We start from the raw sequence: 20837 nt of genomic DNA on the forward strand, positions 1-20837 counted from the left end.
CAGACACAAAGACTGAGAGGTTAACACAGCACACTAACCCCAGAGCAAGAGGTGAAACCTCAACAAGCAGAACTAAAACAAACAAATTAACTAAACAAAGAAGTTGACATAACACAGAAGGCCCGCACTAACCTCAACCAGAGAACACCGCCCAGCTACAGGAGAAAGACAATTAACCCCACGCTGAGACAACCACAAACAATGAACACAGAAGAAATGCTGACAGCCAGCACTTCAAGATACAAAGAGAGAGGGAACAGATCCCTCCCACACACAGAGTAAGTTTACATGGAAAAAGGCAGGTGAAAAGCTATAGCAGGAAAAATCCTTAACGCTAAGCAGCGCTTACCTGAAACTGCAGGTAAAAATAGCTCCTGCTTACTGACGTCAGTAGCTGCAGACTTCAGCTACCACCCAGCTGACCAATAGCAAGCAAGTCCCACCCAGCTACCCTAGCAGAGAGATCCTAGCCCCTCCCTAGCCCAAGCAGAGTGGATACCAGCCTCCCTCAGCCTGCTAGCAAAACATAGCAGAAACATAACAGCACCTTTCCAAGTCTTAGGTGAGTATTTTTCTGCCCAAGTGGACTTATACATCTTCTGAGACAATGGAAGATGAAGTGACTCTCCGAAGGTAACAATGAGAGAAGTGAGATTTGAACCCTGGCTTCCCTACATCTCAGCCTGCTGCTCTAACCACCAAGCTACTCCTCCACTCAGGCAAAAGTCTATTACTGTAGGTCAACTTTCAAAAGATCTAGGTGGTTACACCGGCTAAAAACTGTAGGTTTGGCATTCATTCTTAGCTGAAAATCAGCCTGTGATTTATATCATCTATCATACCTGATTATGCAGAAATCTCTTTGCAGTGGGAGCGTGTAAAAGTTTTTCCAATCCTATTTGACACTTTATCTCTGATTTTCTGGTACGGATCCAGATTTTGAAGATCAGATTAACAAGATGATTGTAAAATATGCTACAATCCTTAATGGCCTTGATTTTTGCAATTCTGTTTGTTTAGGCTTATCTGCTAATGATTTTAGGTCTTTGCAGGTTGCCCAAAATCCTACTGCTCATCTTTTGCTAGGTATTTCCTGATTCAAGCATATTACTCCACGTCTCAATAGATTGCATTAGCTCTCTGTTGCCTTTAGAATCAAATTTAAGATATTACTGTTAATTCACAAAGTGTTACAACGTGCTTCATTTTATAGTCTGACAAATACGTTGTACATCTGTACACCCATTAAATTTCTTTTGTCGGAAGGGACATGTCTTCTTACTATTCCCCCTCTCTTGTGAGATGCACATATTGCAGGGCCGATAGAGTGAAACCAAATACCAATAGGGATTACAGCACAATCTGACACCTATACCTTCAAGAAGCTATTGAAGGGTCATTTGTTTCAACTGGCATACGAGGTCTCCATACATTAAATTTGGTAGTAGATATTTGTATTGCATTTACAACACAGCTAATGAGGAACTTTATAGGATGATTTATTACATCTTATGTAATGTTGGCTTGGAAAGCCATCTTTGGTTTTGTTTTATTCTGATTTTGATTGTTATCTTTTTATTATTGATATTTTATGTATTTTTAATTTTGTTTATTATATATCTTTTATGTATGTTTTTGCCCTCCACCCTGGAAAAGATAGATTATAAATAAATGCATCATAACCATATGAATCATCTTTTTTATAAATCAGGCTCATCCAAAGACAAATAAATTTGTCTAAGAGCATGCAAAGACTAGAAAGCTTTCCAAAAGACTACTGAAATCTACACCTCTAAGGAAGAATTGAAGTCAATAACTCCTAGTGGGAAATCATCCAAGTTTCTTCTCACCTACAATATTCATATTTTTTGATTAATTTTAAAAATATTCAAAGATGTCCAATCATAGACTTTGATAACTGACACACAGCACAGGTGGTAGGAACCTAAACAATCCTAGAAAATAAGCACAAATTGAAGAGATGGTAAAGGAATCTCGATAATCAAGAGAAGCAGACCAGGTCAAGTAGCATCTGAGGCAGCACAAAAGCAGGTACAAATGGACACAGACTAAAAAGTTCTTATCTGCCAAAATCTTCTGTTTCTGTGATTGCCTTTCCATTTTTGCATACCACATTCCATGGGCCATGGAATGTTTTTTGGGTTTGGGGGGAGAACAAACAAACCAGACTTCGCCCCAGTCCCCCAAGTTTTCTAGTTACTGATACACCGAGGGGCAAAAAAATGGTTAGGCCACAGCCCTGGTGGCCCACCCTGTTCTGACGCCTATTATATTAACATAGACAGAGGATATGATGGCAGATAAATATAACAAAACCCCTCTAGTCTGACCATATTCTCTGCCTACCGAAGTAGTACAAACCCTATTTTATCTCAAGCATTATCCTTGCTTCCTCAACACTGGGGATCTTTTGATATGCCATTAAAATATAATTTTGGTGAAATATTCATTTTAAAATGTATCCATTCTATCTAAACAGAAACTGAGAAAGTGAAGACAGGTAGGATAAGCGAGATAGAGACTCCAAGGCCTATCTCAGACTTTATCCTCTGTACTTATGCCAGGTCTTCTTGAAATTGGTTATTGCTTGGCATCCATCATCTCCCTTGGGAGACTTCCATATATCCATAATCCTTTCCGTCCTTCATTAGCCTACATCTTTTGACCTCATGTCTGCTTTAGAACTTAGAAAAACCTTTCAGCTGCCTGCAGTACCTGTTTCTCTCAGCAGTGGGCGCTGTAGGGAATGATAAAGGAGCACCAGGTAGGGGAACTCACGGCTTCCAGCGACAGCCCAACCTCTCCCTGCAGGTACTCTAAGGCCCTGGGTATAAGTCCTAAAGATAAGCGAGTACCAAAATTTACACAGTTATTAAATTATGATCAATTGTGATTATCGCAGTCCTATAACTACAATGCTTTTTTGGTTACAGTATAAAATTCTGCACACTAAATACTTCCACTAGTCTTCAGAAGAATGTTAAAAAGCACACTCTGCTTCTGTACTTTTAACTGCTTTGTGTTTTCTTTAAAACAAATATTCTGTTACAAAAATTACATAGTTGACAACAAAACCTCATATACTTTTCAAACTAAGCTATATGATTCTCAAAACCCTCTATGTATTAGTTCCATCATACATGTGTCATTTTCTTTTATATATTTAGGTCTACAAAATGATAACTGTGGGCAAATGAGCAGGATGCTTACATATTCCTAATAATAAGGGTTTAAATATAAGAAAATACACACCTTAACATTTGCTTATCAGTCTGCATTAATTTCTAGAATAGATTGCCATTAAAGAAATCAAGCTAATTACTTATTTAGATGCTAGTTAAAAACAGATTTGTCTAAAAAATTTAAGGTATAATTGAGTTATTTCAGTCAGCTTCCGAAATAGGTTTTATAGTTAACAAAATTATGTTCTATTTCAATGTGATTGCCTAAGCATACCTAGCCTCTTTTACTGTAATCTGCTTCGAAATTTTGAGGTACAGGCAGAATACAAATGTTTGTATTTGATTTGATTATTTTTCCAATCTTTACACTCTTAACTCATCTCCTCCAGTTACTGATGGCCGATGTATTTTATTCAAAGATAATATCAAGATTTTAGGGATCATTTGTGACTTGAAGTTAACTTTCAAGCTTCAAATTGAAGTGCCTCTGCGTGTTTCTGTCTTGCACTGAATTCAGTCAGTCCAATCCCTTCTTTCACTTACTCTCATCTGAACTCTTACTCTTTCATTAGCTTTTTCATACCTTGATTACTATAACTCACTATTCACAGGTCTCCCCCTCTATTCCATTCAAACACCTTCAACTTGTGCAGTCCACAGCTGTTAAGTTACTTCACAGAGCATATTACAGGTCATCCCTCTACTGAAATCAGAACACTGGATGCCTGTCCGTGCATGCATAAAATTCAAGATGCTGTTTCTTGTTTTCCAGGGTTGTATTCCTTCAGCCCCAGACTACCTTCAGAAACATCTCATTCCCTAAAATACAGCTCATTCTCTCCGCTCATCACATTCTCCTCCATCTACTCCCACCACCATCCATTCTACACGTTGACATCAGAGAAACCACTTTCCAATATCTTGGTCCCAAACTATAGAACTTCCTTCCTACCACTACTAGTATGCTCAACTCTTTGCTGTGAATTCAAAATCCACATCAAGACCTAGCTGTATCAAGAAACCTTCAACATCTCCAGTTAACATACACTTTCTAACCTTTTCTTTTCTTTTTTTTTTCTCTCAGTCCTCCCCCTTTTCCTGACTTGCTTGCTTCATTTTTTTCTTTATTAACTGCATAGTTGTCATATCTTTTTGGTCTTTGCAGAATATCAAGCATATGCAATGTAATATAATGAAAACAGTAAAGAAAGAAGGCAAATTATTTTGAAGCTGCCACCACAGTGCTTGTGGTCCCCAGCTATTCATGTGTGTTTTTGGGTCAGCACAATATTCCAGACCAGCATGTCTCTTGGCTCATCTTCATGGTGAGTGTCAAACCCTGACAGAAGGCCAAAGAACATCCCACGCATGTCCTTTATGCTCAGTGATCCCACTTCCCATTCAAAAGGGAAGCAAGGGTAGCCAATTTCGCTGGTGTACTATCACAGCTTTACTTTGCATCTTCAGCAGCAGGTAATAGTGAAGGAGTTCAACTCCAAGCTCAGGTCTCCTCCTGAAGCCAGCTGGCAGGGCTGAGGACACTACAGAGACAGCACTTATAGCTCTTAAAGGTACAGAGCTCAAGATTTTAGGTGCATGCAACCTTTCCTCATCCTCACTACCACCTGCTGAGGACTGCCACTTTAATAACTGGACTAAAGGAGCTGGGAAAGGATAACATTGAAGGGGGAATAAAAATCCCTGGGTGGTATACCAATGGAGGGAGGTCCCAGGGCACCAACCTAAAGAGCTGGAGGAGGACCTGGAAGGTAACAAATAAACAAAGAAAACCTGAGGGTCTTTGTAATATGATCTGTGTTGTGTGTGGGGGGGGGGGGGGGGGGAAGGGGGGATGAAAACACTGACCCCCCAGGTGCTGGAGACTAGAAAATTACACGGGGGCAAAGTTTGTCCCCATCCCTAAAACAGTACAAAATCTCATTCATACAAAAGCGATCGATTGTCTTATTGAAAACTAGTAAAAGAGGCCTGTTTCAGAGCAAATGAAACGGGCGCTAGCAAGGTGTTGGTCGCCAAAACCCCTCCTCCCTCCCTCCCTGGCCTACCCCTTCATTATTCTTCCATTGCTCCGCCCCCAATGTCATGATGTTTGACGCGAGGGCGGGGCCCGGAGCGATTTCCTACCCACCCCCCCCCCCCCCGCCTCCCTCCCTGCCAACCCCTTCGTTGTTCTGCCATTGCTCCGCCTTCGAGGGCGGGGCCCGGAGCGATTTTGGTGGCTTCACCACCACGAACCTTCGAACCTTTTTGAAGGAAGTCAGGGCTTGGCTTCACTGACGTCAGTGTCCTCAGAACGTTGAGGGTGAGTTTTATTATAGTAGATGATGGAACTAGTACGGTGGAGTTTAAGTTTACGGGGATGGGGTTAAAGCTTGTATGGAGAGAGTGGGGATGGGGACAAACTTTGTCCTCATGTCATTCTCTACTGGAGACTCATGGTCATAGCCCCAATTCTGATTTTGCTGGGACCACAAAAGAGGAAAATTAAAATGCGACCTCCACCTCCTCCTTAAAAAAACAGCTACAATGAGAATAAGAAAAGGAATACACCATTGCCAGGAAAACAATGAAGAGAGGAATAGCATGTAAAAGATGGATTATGGGTAAGAATATTATTTCTGTGACGAGTCCGGTGGCTGATTGGCAGCACATAAGTAATGCCACACTGGGAAAAGACCAAGGGTCCATCGAGCCCAGCATCCTGTCCACGACAGCGGCCAATCCAGGCCAAGGGCACCTGGCAAGCTTCCCAAACATACAAACATTCTATACATGTTATTCCCGGAACTGTGGATTTTTCCCAAGTCTATTTAGTAGCGGTGTATGGACTTGTCCTTTAGGAAACCGTCTAACCCCCTTTTAAACTCTGCCAGTGATGTATGCTATCATGCAGAAGGGCCTGGTTTCCATTCCCAAGTCAAGTATTTTGCTCCCAAGGACTTGACAGGCATGCACAGCCCCAGCAGAAAGGGAACCACTGTGCTAGATAAGTTGGGAGAGGCTGGAATGTAGAAGGCAAAAAAACATATTAGTTGCAAACAAAGGCTCCTGGCACCAACAGATCTCCATTCCTAACTGAACTGAAGAAAGAAACCATGAGACCCCCCCCCCCCACCCCCCACATACAGCGACATTATTTTACTGTCAGCAGCACCTAAAATTCTAGCATGCTTTGTACTCTAGAAGCAGCAAGAAAAGTTATCTTAATAATTAAAAATAGCTAAAAACCACAGCCAAGACCACTTTCTAATACAATTTGCATTTGTTTTAGCATTTACACCATGAAAATAGCTAGTCAGAAACAGAAAGTTACTGTTTCACAGCTTTCAGTCACTGTAAAAAAAAAAGGTGCCACAATCCTGGAAGCCTCAGCATGAACAATTCCAGGAACTAAGGACCTCCGCGCTCTCAAGAATATGTAGTCTAGCTTAACATCAAACATTTAACACCCTACTTCTATTTTTTTTTTTTTTTTTTTTGCAGGGTGGTAACACACTAATAAGCACAGAAGCCTTCTCGCAAAGTCTTTACACTATTAAAAACTTTATTCTAAGGTTCCTGATGGCATCCAAGGAATGCAGCCACTTTGGCCCGAGTATCTTCTGACTGCAGAGGAAACCTAAGTTACATGAAGGGAAGACATTTTGGACAATTAATATCAAACTTCTCCAACCCACTCTGTAACGAAGACAAAATTACGAGCCAGCTACCTAAATGTGTAAGTCCCCAAAGGCTAGGTCATAGCAGACAGACTGGTGAAAGTTAGTAACATAGTAGAATTGTTCTGGAAGTCTAGTAATCCCAAAATAAAGACCCAGGTTTTAGGCAGGACCTCAGGCCCCTCACTCACACAAGCTACTGCTGGGAAACCTATGAAATCATGTTACCAATAATTCCCATGGAAGGATCCCAGGCAGACAGTTGCACGGAGAAATAAATTTCACCCGTCCCCACCCATCCTTTGTGCTAAAATAACCCCACTTGTGGTAAAATAACCCAACTTAACTGTAGCACATGTTGATAACTTCCCCTCTCAAAGCTTATGGGGATTTCAATGCTACCAACCATATCCATTAATTTTTCTACTGCTATTATAATTGCCATTGAACAAGGAAAGGATAGGTAGGCTAGCCTAGAACTACACTTCTGCAGAAACCCCTCGGGACCTGCATCCATCCCTGAGGGATCCCTGTGGACCTGGAGGGGATATCTGAGTGAGTGCTGTAGACCTGGAGGGGATCCCCGTTAACCTCGTTCCCATGCAGCTCTCTAGCCCAGGGCTCTGTCACTATAGCACATGCCCTTAGAGTGTTATGGCCACAAAACAGGTCAGGCTTTCATGGTAAGTTAAGTAAGTACAGTGAACCAGTTTTTTGACTAAATGCATGCAAATATATTTTATGCATATTCATTGTTGGAACCCCGACAGCCAGATCCAGTCTACAGGGTGCCTGAGTGGGAGGGGTAGTAGGCACAGGAACTGAAATTCAGATAACAGGGAAATGAATCAGAAAGAATTGGAAGTTATCCAAAACATAAATTTTGAGGCCCCTGGCAGGAAAAGAAAGTCTCAATCTGGTAAGACCCAGTCAAAACCTAAGCTCAGCAATTAACAGTCATAATAAGAAAACTAGCACAAGACAGTTCCAAAATCTTTTCTGCTCAACTGAAATTTGTTTTTTTTCTGATGTGTCCCTAAGTAAAGGATTACAGTGCAATCCGCTTAAGTGCAAGAGTCTGGGACCAAAGAAATACCTGCAGTTAACCGGAGCATGCACTTAACCATTGTGATCCAAAGAAGCTTGACATCTGATAAACATATGTACGGTACTGTTTATTATACGTACAGTATACAGTCTCCATTAACTGAAGTTTGGCTTACTTGAAGTAATCAGTCATAGTCCTCTGTACACTCTTGTGTCTGTGAGTTCCATAGACTACGTCTGCCAGACGGTAAAAACTGTCATAGCACTGACAACCAGTGGCCTCCAGATAGGTCCGCACGGTGTTGAGACTCTCCAGCGCTCTTGCAAAAGTGACAAGAGGTTGTTGAATTTCGTCAGCATGTGCCTCGCTGCTCATTTCATCATCTGTTTCCTCATCAGTCATTGCCTGCGTGTAGGCACATATCTCGACATCAGTGCTGTCGTCAGCTGTTTGTAGATCGTAATCAACAGCTACGTAGTGATGAAACTCCTCTTCAGTAACACCGGCTGGGATGTCAATAGCCTGTTCATCTGACACGTTTGCAACAGCTGCATCTGTTTCATCCCTTTCCACATCCTTAACAAAGCTTGCCCGCTTGTAGCAGTTCACAATGGTTGCCTGTGTAACATGATTCCAGTCTTCTTTCTGCATATGTAGGGAATCCAACAGTGATAGATTACGAGCCAGTTCAACAGCACGTTTATCCTTGCCAGTCTGGTCATCCATAACGCTCATCAGACGACGTAGCACAAGAGCCCGATAATGTTGTTTGAAATTGGCTATTATGCCCTGATCCATAGGTTGGATCAGAGAAGTAGTGTTTGGTGGCAGGAAGACCACCTTGACATTAGACAGCCTGACATCATCACTGTGTGCAGCACAATTATCACAAAGCAACAAAATCTGACGCTTTTGTGCCCGCATTCTAGTGTCTAATTTCTTTAGCCACTGCTTCCAAATTTCCCGAGTCATCCATGAATTTGCATTAGCCTCGTATGACACAGGAAGTTGCTTAACATTCATGAAGCAACGGGGCTGTTTGCTTTTTCCAATGACGAGTGGTTCCAACTTCTCACTCCCATCCATATTGCAGCAAAGGAGGATCGTCAGTCGGTCCTTCGACGTTTTACCTCCTGTAGTTTCGGCTTGTTTGAATGCAAGTGTTCCATCAGGAATCGCTCACCAGTAGAGACCGTTTTCGTCAGCACTGAAAATGTCACGAGGTGCAAACTCGTTCAAGATGGTAGGAAGAACTAAAACAACCCAATTTTCCGCACCGAAAAGTCATCAGAGTCTTGTTTTTCACCATGCTTTTTCTTGAATTTTATGTTGCACCTCTTCTTCCATCTTTTCCAACCATCCAACAGTGGCTTTGAATTCAGTTAGACTTTCAGCTAGCTGATTAGCTTTTTCCATAAGCAGTGGACCACTGACAGGAAACTGTCTGCTCCTGACTTGAGAAAACCACCAAAGAAAAGCATCTTCTACCCGTCCGTTTTCGTTTCCGGTGTGGATTTCTATTGTTTTGCCAGTCTTCCAGAAGCTGGTCTTTCTGCTTCAAGATATGTGAAATTTGACTGGGATTGACACCATATTCTTTAGCAATAGATGCTTGACTTTGTTTATTTTCTAATTTTTTAAGAACTTCCATTCAGCCAGTGTTAAAGTCTTACAGTTGCGCGATGACAATGACGACGACTCCAGTGTACACTCTCACAACTTTCTTTCACTTATTCTGCCTGTGGCAATTAACCATTGAGATTTCAAATTTATCGCCCCTTTGTCACGTGCCAATCGGGTTCCATATTCCATGCGTGCGCTTATGCGGAGTTTTTGCTGCAGAGGAGTGGTCTTAAACCATGCATATAAGCCAATCTTGCACTTATCAGTTGTGATAAAGTCACCTCCAGGATAGTTGGGTTAAGGCAGTTTCAGTCTGAAATACAAGTCCCAGAAGGCATTGCAGGCAAGGAGCCAGAGGGGGGAGATGAAGAACCCGGACTGGACTCCTAGCTGCAATAAGGGAAGACATGGGTGTAAGCTGGCAGGTTGTGCAGAGTGGCTGCCACTGGGCGGAAAGAGAGTTAGGAAACCCTGTGTGCAGGAGCTCATCATTGGTCTCATTAGTTTAATGCTCAACTCAGCTGGTTTGGGTGTGAGGAAGCTAATGGAAGGAGAATGATTGGTGGTGGTAGCTGAAGCCGGGGATTGATTAGGCAGGTGGGAAGGAGTCCCAGCAGTGGAGTTCAGTTCAGGAGAGAGAAGCAGGAGAGAAGCAGTTGCAGGCTGAAAACCCTTGGGCAGGGAGGTCCCTAAAGTACTGGAACAGGCTGAAATTCCTTGGGGTGAGAGGAAGTCCCAAAAGTATTGAATTCACTGTGAAGCTGATGCAGGGGAAAACCCTTAGGTAGAAGGAGTCCCTAAAATATTGAACTCTCCTGAAGGGAAAGAGGATAGAAGGTAGAAACTGCTGCTTGGTGACTGAACTGTGATGATGAACTGAAAGAACTGTTTGTCTTGGGAATTGAATTACTGTTTATTGTGCACTGGATAAAGAGCCCAGACTGGAGCCTGTAAGCCTGTATTGAATCCTGGTATGTGCTATGCTGCTGTTGGAACTGTGTACTAGAAACCTGCATAGAATAGAAGTCCTTAAGATTGAAGTTACTGGTGGACATCTATTTCTTCATTGTACCGGGAGCCTGTGGCTGGAGGAGATTGTTCTATCCTTGGCTGCACAAGAGAGGTACCTGGTTACACAGTGGTGTGCTAAACCAAAGTTTGTCCCCATAGAAACTGATGGTGACAAAAACGGGACCGAAGTACGGCATGCAGTTAAACAGAGCATGCGCTTATCCGACGTGCACTTAAATGGAGTGCACTGTACCAGCACATGGAGATCACTAGAACAGAAATTTTTAGTATCAAGAACAGTTCCCTGAATGCTTTGACATTTAAAATAAAAATGTAGTAATGCAAAACTAGTGGGCAGCACAGCTCTCAATCCTGTTCAAGTACAACCTACCCCCACCTACTTTTCACTCCTCACATCAGAGGCTGGGTGAGACAAACACACAGATGCCCAAGCCATTTTCCACCCTGTCTTGCACTCTATGCACATTCTGATTTTTCACAATGGAAAAGGGGTTTTGTCACAACTTATAGAACCTGCCTCCCCCAGAGCTGATCAGCAGTTGAATTAATTGAGTAATTTTGCACAGTGCAGGCAGGAGAACCTGCTTGCTAAATCACTGGTCTTAAGTGTTTTGTTTTGCTGGTCTGTGAAGGACAAAAGGACTCAAGGCTCTGCTGCTGATATTCAATATTTGATGCCCCCCATGGTGCATTAAACCTCCAGTAAGTCATTAACTTACTTTCACGCCTCTTAATCACCGCAGTCTTAGTGTTGACATTTGAATGACTAACTCATCTGTGTAGGATGTTTTAATATTGTTTTCCCTAGATAACCTCAGCCTGACAATTCACAAGTTCTTACCCGGTTTTTGTCACAATCACTGTATGCAAATATTTTTCACGCATAGTCACATACCTTCCCCCTGGCTGAGGGGGGATGTATGTTAAGGGGTATACAGGAGGGATCTGGTCATTCTTAAGTTTAGCCAGAAAGGAAAAGGGAGGCCCACACAGAGAGAAGGGAGGACCCAGGAATATGCTTAGCGTATGTATGTATATACAATTTGGATGTAACCCTGTTTTCAAATTCAACCTACAAAGTAAGCCTTATTTAAGACTGTGTCTAAAAGCCTCATGACAGGCCCAGAACCCATGCTACTACAATTTCAGTATGTAAACAAGTACGGGGGGGGGGGGGGGGGGGGGGGGGGGGGGGGTAAAAAGCTAAAAGACTGTTTCTTTGTTAGAAGGGGTTTGTTGAAATACCTGCCAGAAGCTAGTGGTGGCATCTGACACAAGGGAAAACAACAGAGACTATATAGGTGTGGTGGGAATGTTATTTAATAGCCTAAATCCTTTTAGAACTGTAACTTAAACCCCGGGTTTTAAAAGGCCACAAAAATGTCTATGAACAAAGCGCCTGTTTAAGGATTACAGTGAAGCTTAGGAATCTTTTCTGGAACTGCAACCTAAGACCTCAGTTTAAAATGTTGCCATGATGTTTGGGAACTCTGTTGGCCTGCTCTTTACAGGTTTGAGAAGTGAGGTTTGAACTCTTTTGAAACTATAGCTTAAAACAGGGTTGCCAAAATTTTAACAAAGAGAAAACAGACACCTGCACTGCTCCATGTCTCGCCTGTGCCCCTCCCTTGTCCACTCCCATGCCCCACCCTGCCCCATTATTTCTTACACCTACTGTTGTACTCTTCTCCTGCCCTGCCCCTCTACAGCCAACTGTCTGCACTAGGGTTGTCATCTCAGAATAAAAAAACCGCCACATGTACATCATATGTTCTATGATTATTTCACAAACCACATAACAGAAACAGACCTTCAGTAACCAAACTCTGCAAAAAAACAAAAACAAAATAAAATTTAAAAAGCACATTTCACATTATCAAAAACTTGTCATAATAATGTCCAGGATGGGGCAGAGGAATAGTCTAATAGAGCAGAAGGCTGGGAATTGGAGGGCCCAAGTTCAAATGCTACAGCAGTGCCATCCATGTGCCTTAGGCAAACCACTTAACCCTCCATTTGTTTGGAATGGCCAGGGATGGAGCTGGCAACCTCACCCCATTGGAGCCTGCCATCAAAACAATCACACTTTCAGCAGCCCATAAGACTTTCAGAGCTCACTGCTTGTGGGCAGCAGAGACTACAAAGAAGGAATGTTCAAGACTCAGGGCTAGATGCACTAATCAACCGTTAGAGCCCTTCCCTTACCGATTCCCTTAGCGAATCGGTAAGGAACGGGCATGCATCAAGGAACAGGAATGCAAATGAGCTGCTCGTTGTAGCTCACTTGCATTCTCTATTCCGTTGTTAAACAGTCGGATAGTCAGCCGGCTAAGCATGCGCAGAGCAGCCAAGGACGTCCTATATGGACGTCCTTCACTATAAAAAAAACTCCCTCTAAAAAGACGTTCTTTTTACAGGCTACAAGCTAATGTACAGTTCAGAGGCAAGAGATTAAAAACTAACCTGACGATACGGAGGAGCCTTCAGCCCAGAAAATCGGGACGTGAGAGGACACAAAATCGGGACGTGAGAGGACACAAATCAAAACTTTTTTGACGTCCCTCCCTCCAGGTCTCTCTCAGCCAATCACAGCGCGTTTAGCTGATACTGGTAACAGCTAAACGCACTGGGATTGGCTGAGAGAGTCCTGAAGCTGATCAGTTATGCTATTACTTACTTGTTCTGAAGTGCTGTATTTTGTTATGCTGTTTTGATAAATGTTCAATAAAGACTTCATACAACTTAAAAAAGTGGAAAAAAAATCCAAGTGCTAGTCCTTTTTTTTTTTTTTTTTAACAAAACTATTAGTGGGATTTGAACTCGCCACCTCTGGATTACAAGACCGCTGTTCTAGCCACAACTGTACTTACTTGGATGTCCCTCCCTTACTTTCAGGTCTCTGAGCTGAGTGAAGCACGGCCAAAAAAGGACGTTTTTATTATTGCGGGGGGGGGGGAGGGGGGAGGATGCCCAAAATGGACTTTTTTTTTTTTAAGCGAAGCTTTATTTTAAAAAATCAAACAGGCTCCGATGCTGCAGGCTCTTTTTTGGACATTCAACCCCGCAATAATAAAAACGTCCTTTTTGGCCATGCTTCACTCAGCTGAGAGACCTGGAAGTCTCTGAGCCAATCACAGCGCGGTTAGCTGAGCTAAACGCGCTGTGATTGGCTGTGCTTCACTCAACTGAGAGACCTGGAAGTCTCTGAGCCAATCACAGCATGCTTAGCTCAGCTAAACGCGCTGTGATTGGCTCAGAGACTTCCAGGTCTCTCAGCTGAGTGAAGCACGGCCAAAAAGAACGTTTTTATTATTCTGGGGTTGAATGATGTCCAAAAAAGAACCTGCAGCATCGGAGCCTGTCTGATTTTTTAAAATAAAGCTTTGCTTAAAAAAAAAAGCTTGCATTTTGTGCGGCCTCCGCCCCCCCCCCCCCCCCCCCCCCCCCGCGCAATAATAATAATGTCCTTTTTGGCCGTGCTTCACTCAGCTCAGAGACCTGGAAGTAAGGGAGGGACATCCAAGTAAGTACAGTTGTGGCGAGTGGTTAGAGCAGCGGTCTTGTAATTCAGAGGTGGCGGGTTCAAATAGTTTGTTAAAAAAAAAAAAGGATGAGCACTTGGATTTTTTTTCCACTTTTTAAAGTTGTATGAAGTCTTTATTGAGCATTTATCAATAAAGTGACGAGCACTTGGGCGGTTTTTCGGGTGTAGAACAGCCATAATGGCCGTCCATGATGAGCACTTGGCTGTTTTAGCCCCCCCCCCCCCCCATTTTTTTTTTTTTTACATTTTAATAATTTTTCCAATCCTGCGCAGCCCCAACGAGAGGTGCAGGTCTCTTGTTAGATTTTCCAGCGTTTAGGCAATCGGAAAAGGTTAGTGCATCTCATTACAATAGGGTTTCTACACGATTTGCTCATCTGCATTCCGTTTTCGTTAGCTGCTACCATTGTCCAGGTTTAGTGCATGCCAGGGTTTACTACTTGCTCGTTAATGGCTTGTTAAGGGCTCGTAAAGTTTAGTGCATCTGGCCCTCAAACAGCAACAACAACCCTACTTATAAAAAGGCAGCAACTTATAACACAAGTATACTTCCTGCTGGAAAAACAGAGCAAGTCAGAGTGCTACAGATCCCTACATAGAAATTAAACACTACCAGAATACCACATCTTAGTTACACACATAAGACACAGCGAGACCCTTAATAAATATGAAATAAGGGACCACACAACAGTAATAGAGATGAAGGCAAAAACTGAACTGGAAACCTCAAGTCATCAGATTCCGCATATACAGTAATATTAGATGACTAGAAACTGAAATGTGAAATATCAAAGATGCACATTGCTAAAAGCTGATATATTCCAATCAATAAATTCAAAGTAGACCATGCATGGGTTGTGGATGTTCAAAACTAGGTGAGCTCAAGATGGCGGTCTGACCGTTTGGTTATCTCTCAAATCGTCTGCTGTTTACTTGCAAATCATTGTTCTTCATGCCTCATACGAAGAGAAAGGGATTGGTGAAAGGCCAACTGCCGCTGGTCAGAACATCTTCCCCGATTCAGCAGTCGATAGACAGATACACAACGGCAAGTTCACAAGCAGCCTTGCTGAGAGCCGAAGGAGGAGCTTCGGCTCCCCGGGCAATTGAAACATCTTTGTCGCCTCCTGAACTTAATCCCCCTCTGTGTCCTGCTTATGCTGGGAGAAATGCAGGGGCCCTGAATGATTCTAAAGTTGAATAAATCAGGACTCCATTCGCAAATTTGCTGGTTTCCCACACAATTGGGCGGCTTTCCGCGACCGGCTGCGTGAAAATTTTGAAGGCTGCGGGAAATTGGGCGGCATTTTTGCGGCCACCATGCGGGTTTGGGCACTTTTCCCGCGGCGTGGCCAGGGTTTTTTATTGGTCCGACAGTCTCAGAGTCCGACTCACTCCAATTGGAAGCCCAGTATTCCCTTCTCCTCTTTAGCCTGCAGCCCTTCTCTTAAATGCCTGCAGCGGCCCGCGCGCGCCCCCCCCCCGGAGAGACGAACGAAGATGAAGCGAGCAGCAGCAGCAGCCAGAGCCAGCACGCAGCCACACAGCCAGCACTGCCCTGACTAAGTTGAGAGAGAGGCATGTCGCATGTGATGTAGTTGTTGTGATAAGGAGCAGAGAGAGTGGTGGGTTGGAGAGCTGTTGTTGCCACTGTATTGGCAGCGCAGGAATTGCAGCGTAACAGGGAAGAGCTGGAGTCGGCTCGGCGCTCCTGTTGGGTTTCCTGAGCTGGAGGACACAGCAGTCGTCAAAGTTTGCGCCGAGTGGCGGCCCAAGATTTGAAATGGGCGCTCGTGGGCTGCGGGAGCTGTTCCCTGCGACTTGACTTTCTTTCTGGGCTTGGTGATGTTTGTGTTAGTCAAGTGACAGAGAAACCGCAGGGAGACAAGGGAGTGCGGGACTTTAAGTTTCTCTCTGCCTGCCTGAGAGAGCCCGCGGCGCTAATGACGTCGGAGCGAGGCGACGTCGGAGGCGGGGACATTAATAATGTTGGGGGAGGGGTTAATGACGTTGGGGGAGGGTTAATGATGTCAGGGGGCGGAGTTTGAGTTTGTGCGGGTTTGGGGCTGGTTTTGGGTGGGAAAATGTTTTCCATCTGGCAACCCTGTCCATTTGGCAGTGCACAAACCCAGGGAGCAGGGAGAGAGAACAAGTAGCTGTTAGCTCCCAGGAAGATTAACCTCAAGACTATTTGGAAGTCTTTACAAGATCTGACTGAAATGGTAACAAAAACAGCCCAAGACATGTCAGCAATTGTGAGTAAAGTTGGTTTCTTAACTCAATCTTTGGAAAATACTAAGCAAGAATCTAAGAACCAGATTAAGCAAATTCAACAAGATATAAAAGAAATTAAAAACACAGAGGAAGTACTGATAAAAGATAAAATTATCACTAACAGAAAAATTGAACAATTGGAAAACTTTAATTGACGTTTAAACTTAAGAATCCTTAATTTTCCTGTGGTGGAAGGTATAAATCAAATGGAACTATTTAGAAAATACCTAACAGATGTGTTAAGCTTATTCAAACTCTGCTATTCCTCCGGTGAATAAAATATATTATTTGCCATTGCGGCCACTAACGGGAACAGAATCTTCAAAAATGGAAAATATACCAACTGAATCATTGAATATATCAGCTTTATTAGAAGACTCTCTTTCTAATGTTACTCAGCGAAGAACTTTAATTGTGTCTTTAGTATTTGAGCAAGATGTGAATTTGATTATAAAACTATACTTCAAAAACGCTTAAAAAATTTTAATTTTGTGGACAGAGGATTTGGCTCTTCCATGACGTCACGAAACCAACACAGGATAGAAGAAAGAGATTTTTGGCTCTGAGAGAAGAAACAAAAAATCTGGGGGCAACATTTTCTTTAGTATATCCATGTAAATGTCTGATAAAGTTCTTGGGGATAAAATATGTCTTTTTTGAACCGGATCAGCTTCAAGTTTTCTTAGATAGTAAAAAGATTCCAGATAATCAAGAGGTTTAGAGAATAAGATTTCTGATTAAGATTAAAAGTATGTGAACTGACCAGGCCATTTTCCTTAAATTGGTGTTACTATATAAATATCTCCTCATTTATAAAGCTTCCCCCCCACCCCTGCCCCACTTTTCTTCTTATTGTGGTCTAAGAAACTGATTGACTGTGGATAAAACATATTCTTGCTTTTATTTCTTTTTCTTTTTATGTATTGTATTAGATTACAGTCATCTCTGTATTATTGTTTGCAAGTGACCCTTGTAAAATGAAAGATTATAAATAAATAAATTCAAAGTAAAATATTTTTTCTACCTTTGTTGACTGAACATTTAATGTTTCCATTTCCTTTGAGCACAGTGTCTCTTCTGCTTTTCTCTTTTTTCTTTCTAATTCTCTTGCCAGGGTCTCTTGTCTATTTCACATTTGTACATGTCCACCATCCATCTTCCCTGTGTTTTTATTTTATCTGTCCTGTTCAGCATCTCCCCTCTACGTCCCTATCTCTCTCTCCCCATGTTCAGCATCTGCCCCTCAGTGTCCCTAACCCTCCCCCTGTGTCTAGCGTTGCCTGTGTCCTGTTCCCTATGCTCCCTTCATCTTTTCTCTATATCTCTGTCCCATCCCTTGTCCATACTCTCCTCTCTCTCTATCCCTCCTCCCACTCCCCCCAACCCAGGACCAGCATCTCTCCCTCTCTCCACACCCATGCAGTATACCTTCTCTCTCCCCCAGCCATTCAGACTCTCCTCTGTCTCTCCTCAACCCACCTTCCCCACCCTACCATATCATCTTCTGTCTCTCTCCCTCTCCACCTGTCATGCAACATCTCTTTCTCTCTACCATCCAACATTATCCCTCGGCCTCTCTCTCTCCCCTGCTGTGTAGCACCTCTTCTCTCCCCCTCCCCCAGTCATCCAGCATCTCTTCTCTTTTCTGTCTCTCTTTCTCTCTCTTTTTCCAATGATGTCCACCCCCCGCCCCCCCCCCCCCCAACCAGGGCAGGCAGAACGCAGTAAACAAGGTATGCAAGGCAAGGGGGTGCCAACATTCGGTGGCGCCTGGCTTTAGCCCTCCACAGCTGCCCTTCTATTTTTCACTGCCACCACTCTGCCTCTAGACAAATGGTCTGGTTTGCCGGCACTGTGTACTTCTCTGAGTCATAAAATTAACTACTTCCGGTTTCGTGAAACCAGAACTAGTTAATCTGTGGCTCGGAGGAGCACACACTGCTGGTGCGCCAGACCCATTTAACGAGGCAGAGTTGGAGGTGGGAGCTGACCCAGGGGACGGATGAGAGAATGGAGCTGGAGCTGGGACTGAAAAGGGGGGGGGGAAGGGTGGAGGGAGAAGACAGAAAGGAGATGCTGGGCTGGACCAGAGCAGGGGGCAACTGATAGCTTGCAGGAGAGTGCCAGAGGCCCTAGCACTGGCCCTCACCCCACCATCCACGATCTCTTCTCTATCTCTTCATCCAATGATGTCCCTCTGTCTTTCCTCCCACCATCCAGAATTGCCCCTCCTCACTCTTACCATCAACCCTCAGCCTTTCCCCCCACCATTCAATATTGCCCGTTTCTCTCTCTCCTCCCCCAACTATCAAGCTTTGCCCCTCTGTCTCTTCCTCCCCACAATCATCCTCTTTTCCCCCATTTTCTGCCTCATACTTACCCCCTCTTTTTCCTTCCCTCCCCCTCCCAAGGCCCCAGAAAAGAAGAAACCTGCTGCCTGTCTGCCCAACCTGTTGTCTCCCCAATTCGGTGGTGGACGGTTGTCAATAAAGAGAAACTGTGCACGGGGCCATAGAGCTCTGCACACTGCTGACAGTTGTGCTGGGTCCTGCCCGAACAGAAAGTTACATCATAGGTGGGTGGGACCGGTAGAGCTGTCAGCAGCATGCGAGCTCTATGGCCCTGCATACAGTTTCTCTTTATTGATCACCATCCACCAATGAATTAGGGAGATGGACTCATGGGAGGGTGAGAAGTGAGAGTGAGCTGCTGGACCACAGGGGCAAGGAGATATTGCCTGAGGCACAACAAAACCCCCAGCTTTTCTGTTGCCGGTTTTAAGGCTTTGCTGGCAACCGGCCTGGCCATTCAAAAACTGGCCAGGCCAGCCAAATACCAGCCATTTGGCAACCCTAGTTTAAAACTGTCTGATGTTGAGCTGAGCTTTACGTAAACTGTCACTTAATATACCTACAAGAAGAATACAGGGGAAGTTTTGGACTTGGCTGAACCTTTGTTCTTAAAGTGAACTGGTAACCTCAGCTGACCACGGAAATAGCCTTTTCCCAGCCAGAGAGTGAAAGACTGGGAAAAGGGTCACTTGTGAGTGCTTTAGAGAACTTATTAATAAAATCTTATTAAGTACCTAATGCTGTTTGATGTTCAACAGCTTTAAGGTGAGCCAGTATTTCTCTCATGGAGCAGATGTGATGATGCCCAATGGAAGAACCTAAACTTACTTAAGGAAGGCAGCAGAACATGAGGCCCGAGTGGCACCCTGCCACTTCACAAGTGTATATATTGCTAGATCAGCACTAACAAATAAAAGGGTAAAGACAAAGGTGTCATAGATTTGATATACCACCTTTCTGTGGTACAACTAAAACAGTTTACAGTTATTGTATTCAAGTACCTTCTCCATCCCTATTTTTGTACCTGGGTAAATGGAGGGTTAGAAGATTTGCCTAGAGTTGCACAGAGCTGCAGTGGGAATTGAGTCCAGTTCCCCAGTGTCTCAGTCCACTACACTAACCATTAGGCTACTCCTCCATTCCTCATAGCCTTGAGGAAAGCTACTCTTTTTTTCATGTATTTCTTTTTATTAAATTGATGCTCCTCTTATATGTGCCCTCAAGTACATAAGCCTTTTGTAATATAAGTGGGAAATTGTAAACAATCCAACCTGAACCTCCCAATTTCTACCTAGACATCATATGCAAAACCGGGCTTCACATCAACCAGCTGATCTTTATCCATGTTTGTTTTCCGTTTCAATACATGAATAAATAAATAAAATCTATTATATTAGTGTGGAAACCAACCTGCTCTATGTTCTGTCCTCACTGCCATGTGTGCATGTTTACATTCAGTTTGTACAATACGGACAGCCTATAGCTGATGTAAGATACTTCCCAAGGATAAGCAGACCTATAATTACCACAGATGGGAATCCCTAGCTACCAAGCTGACCAAAAAACAACAAAGCAGTATTTGGTCCCCAAACCTCTACACTCATAGGTTAAATGTTGCATGTGACCTCTTCTCTCCAGTTCCACCGAGACCTCCTTTGCTTATACCTTAGCCAGGTGTAACCTCTGATACTACTGGTCAGTTCCAGAACCCCTCGCACTTTAGTCTTGCTGCCTCCCTCCCTTCCTCCCCCTTCCTCTTTGAGCAGGGACTGTCTTTCTTCTATGTTTGTGCAGCGCTGCGTATGCCTTGTAGCGCTATAGAAATGCTAAATAGTAGTAGTAGTAGTTCCCAAACCTGGTCCTGGAGGCACCCCAATCAGTCAGGTTTTCAGGATATCCACAACGAATATTTATGAGAGAGATTTGTATACATTGCCTCCACTGCATGCAAATTTCTCTCATGAATATTCACTATAGATATCTTGAAAAACTGGCTGGGGTGCCTCCAGGACCAGTTTTGGGAACCACTACCCTTCAGAGAAAAATCTCCATCTTGACTTCAGTATCACAAGCCTTTTCTGT

At 43.5% G+C, this 20837-nt stretch overlaps 1 protein-coding gene across 2 annotated transcripts in view; it reads right to left on the reverse strand.

Moving 5' to 3' along the window:
• Positions 1-20837, reverse strand: part of LCLAT1 (lysocardiolipin acyltransferase 1) — a 536959-nt gene that overhangs the window by 385209 nt on the left and 130913 nt on the right. The gene's annotated exons all lie outside the window — the stretch shown is intronic.

This window comes from Microcaecilia unicolor, chromosome 3 (genome assembly GCF_901765095.1).
Source record: "Microcaecilia unicolor chromosome 3, aMicUni1.1, whole genome shotgun sequence".
NCBI classification, from domain to species: domain Eukaryota; kingdom Metazoa; phylum Chordata; class Amphibia; order Gymnophiona; family Siphonopidae; genus Microcaecilia; species Microcaecilia unicolor.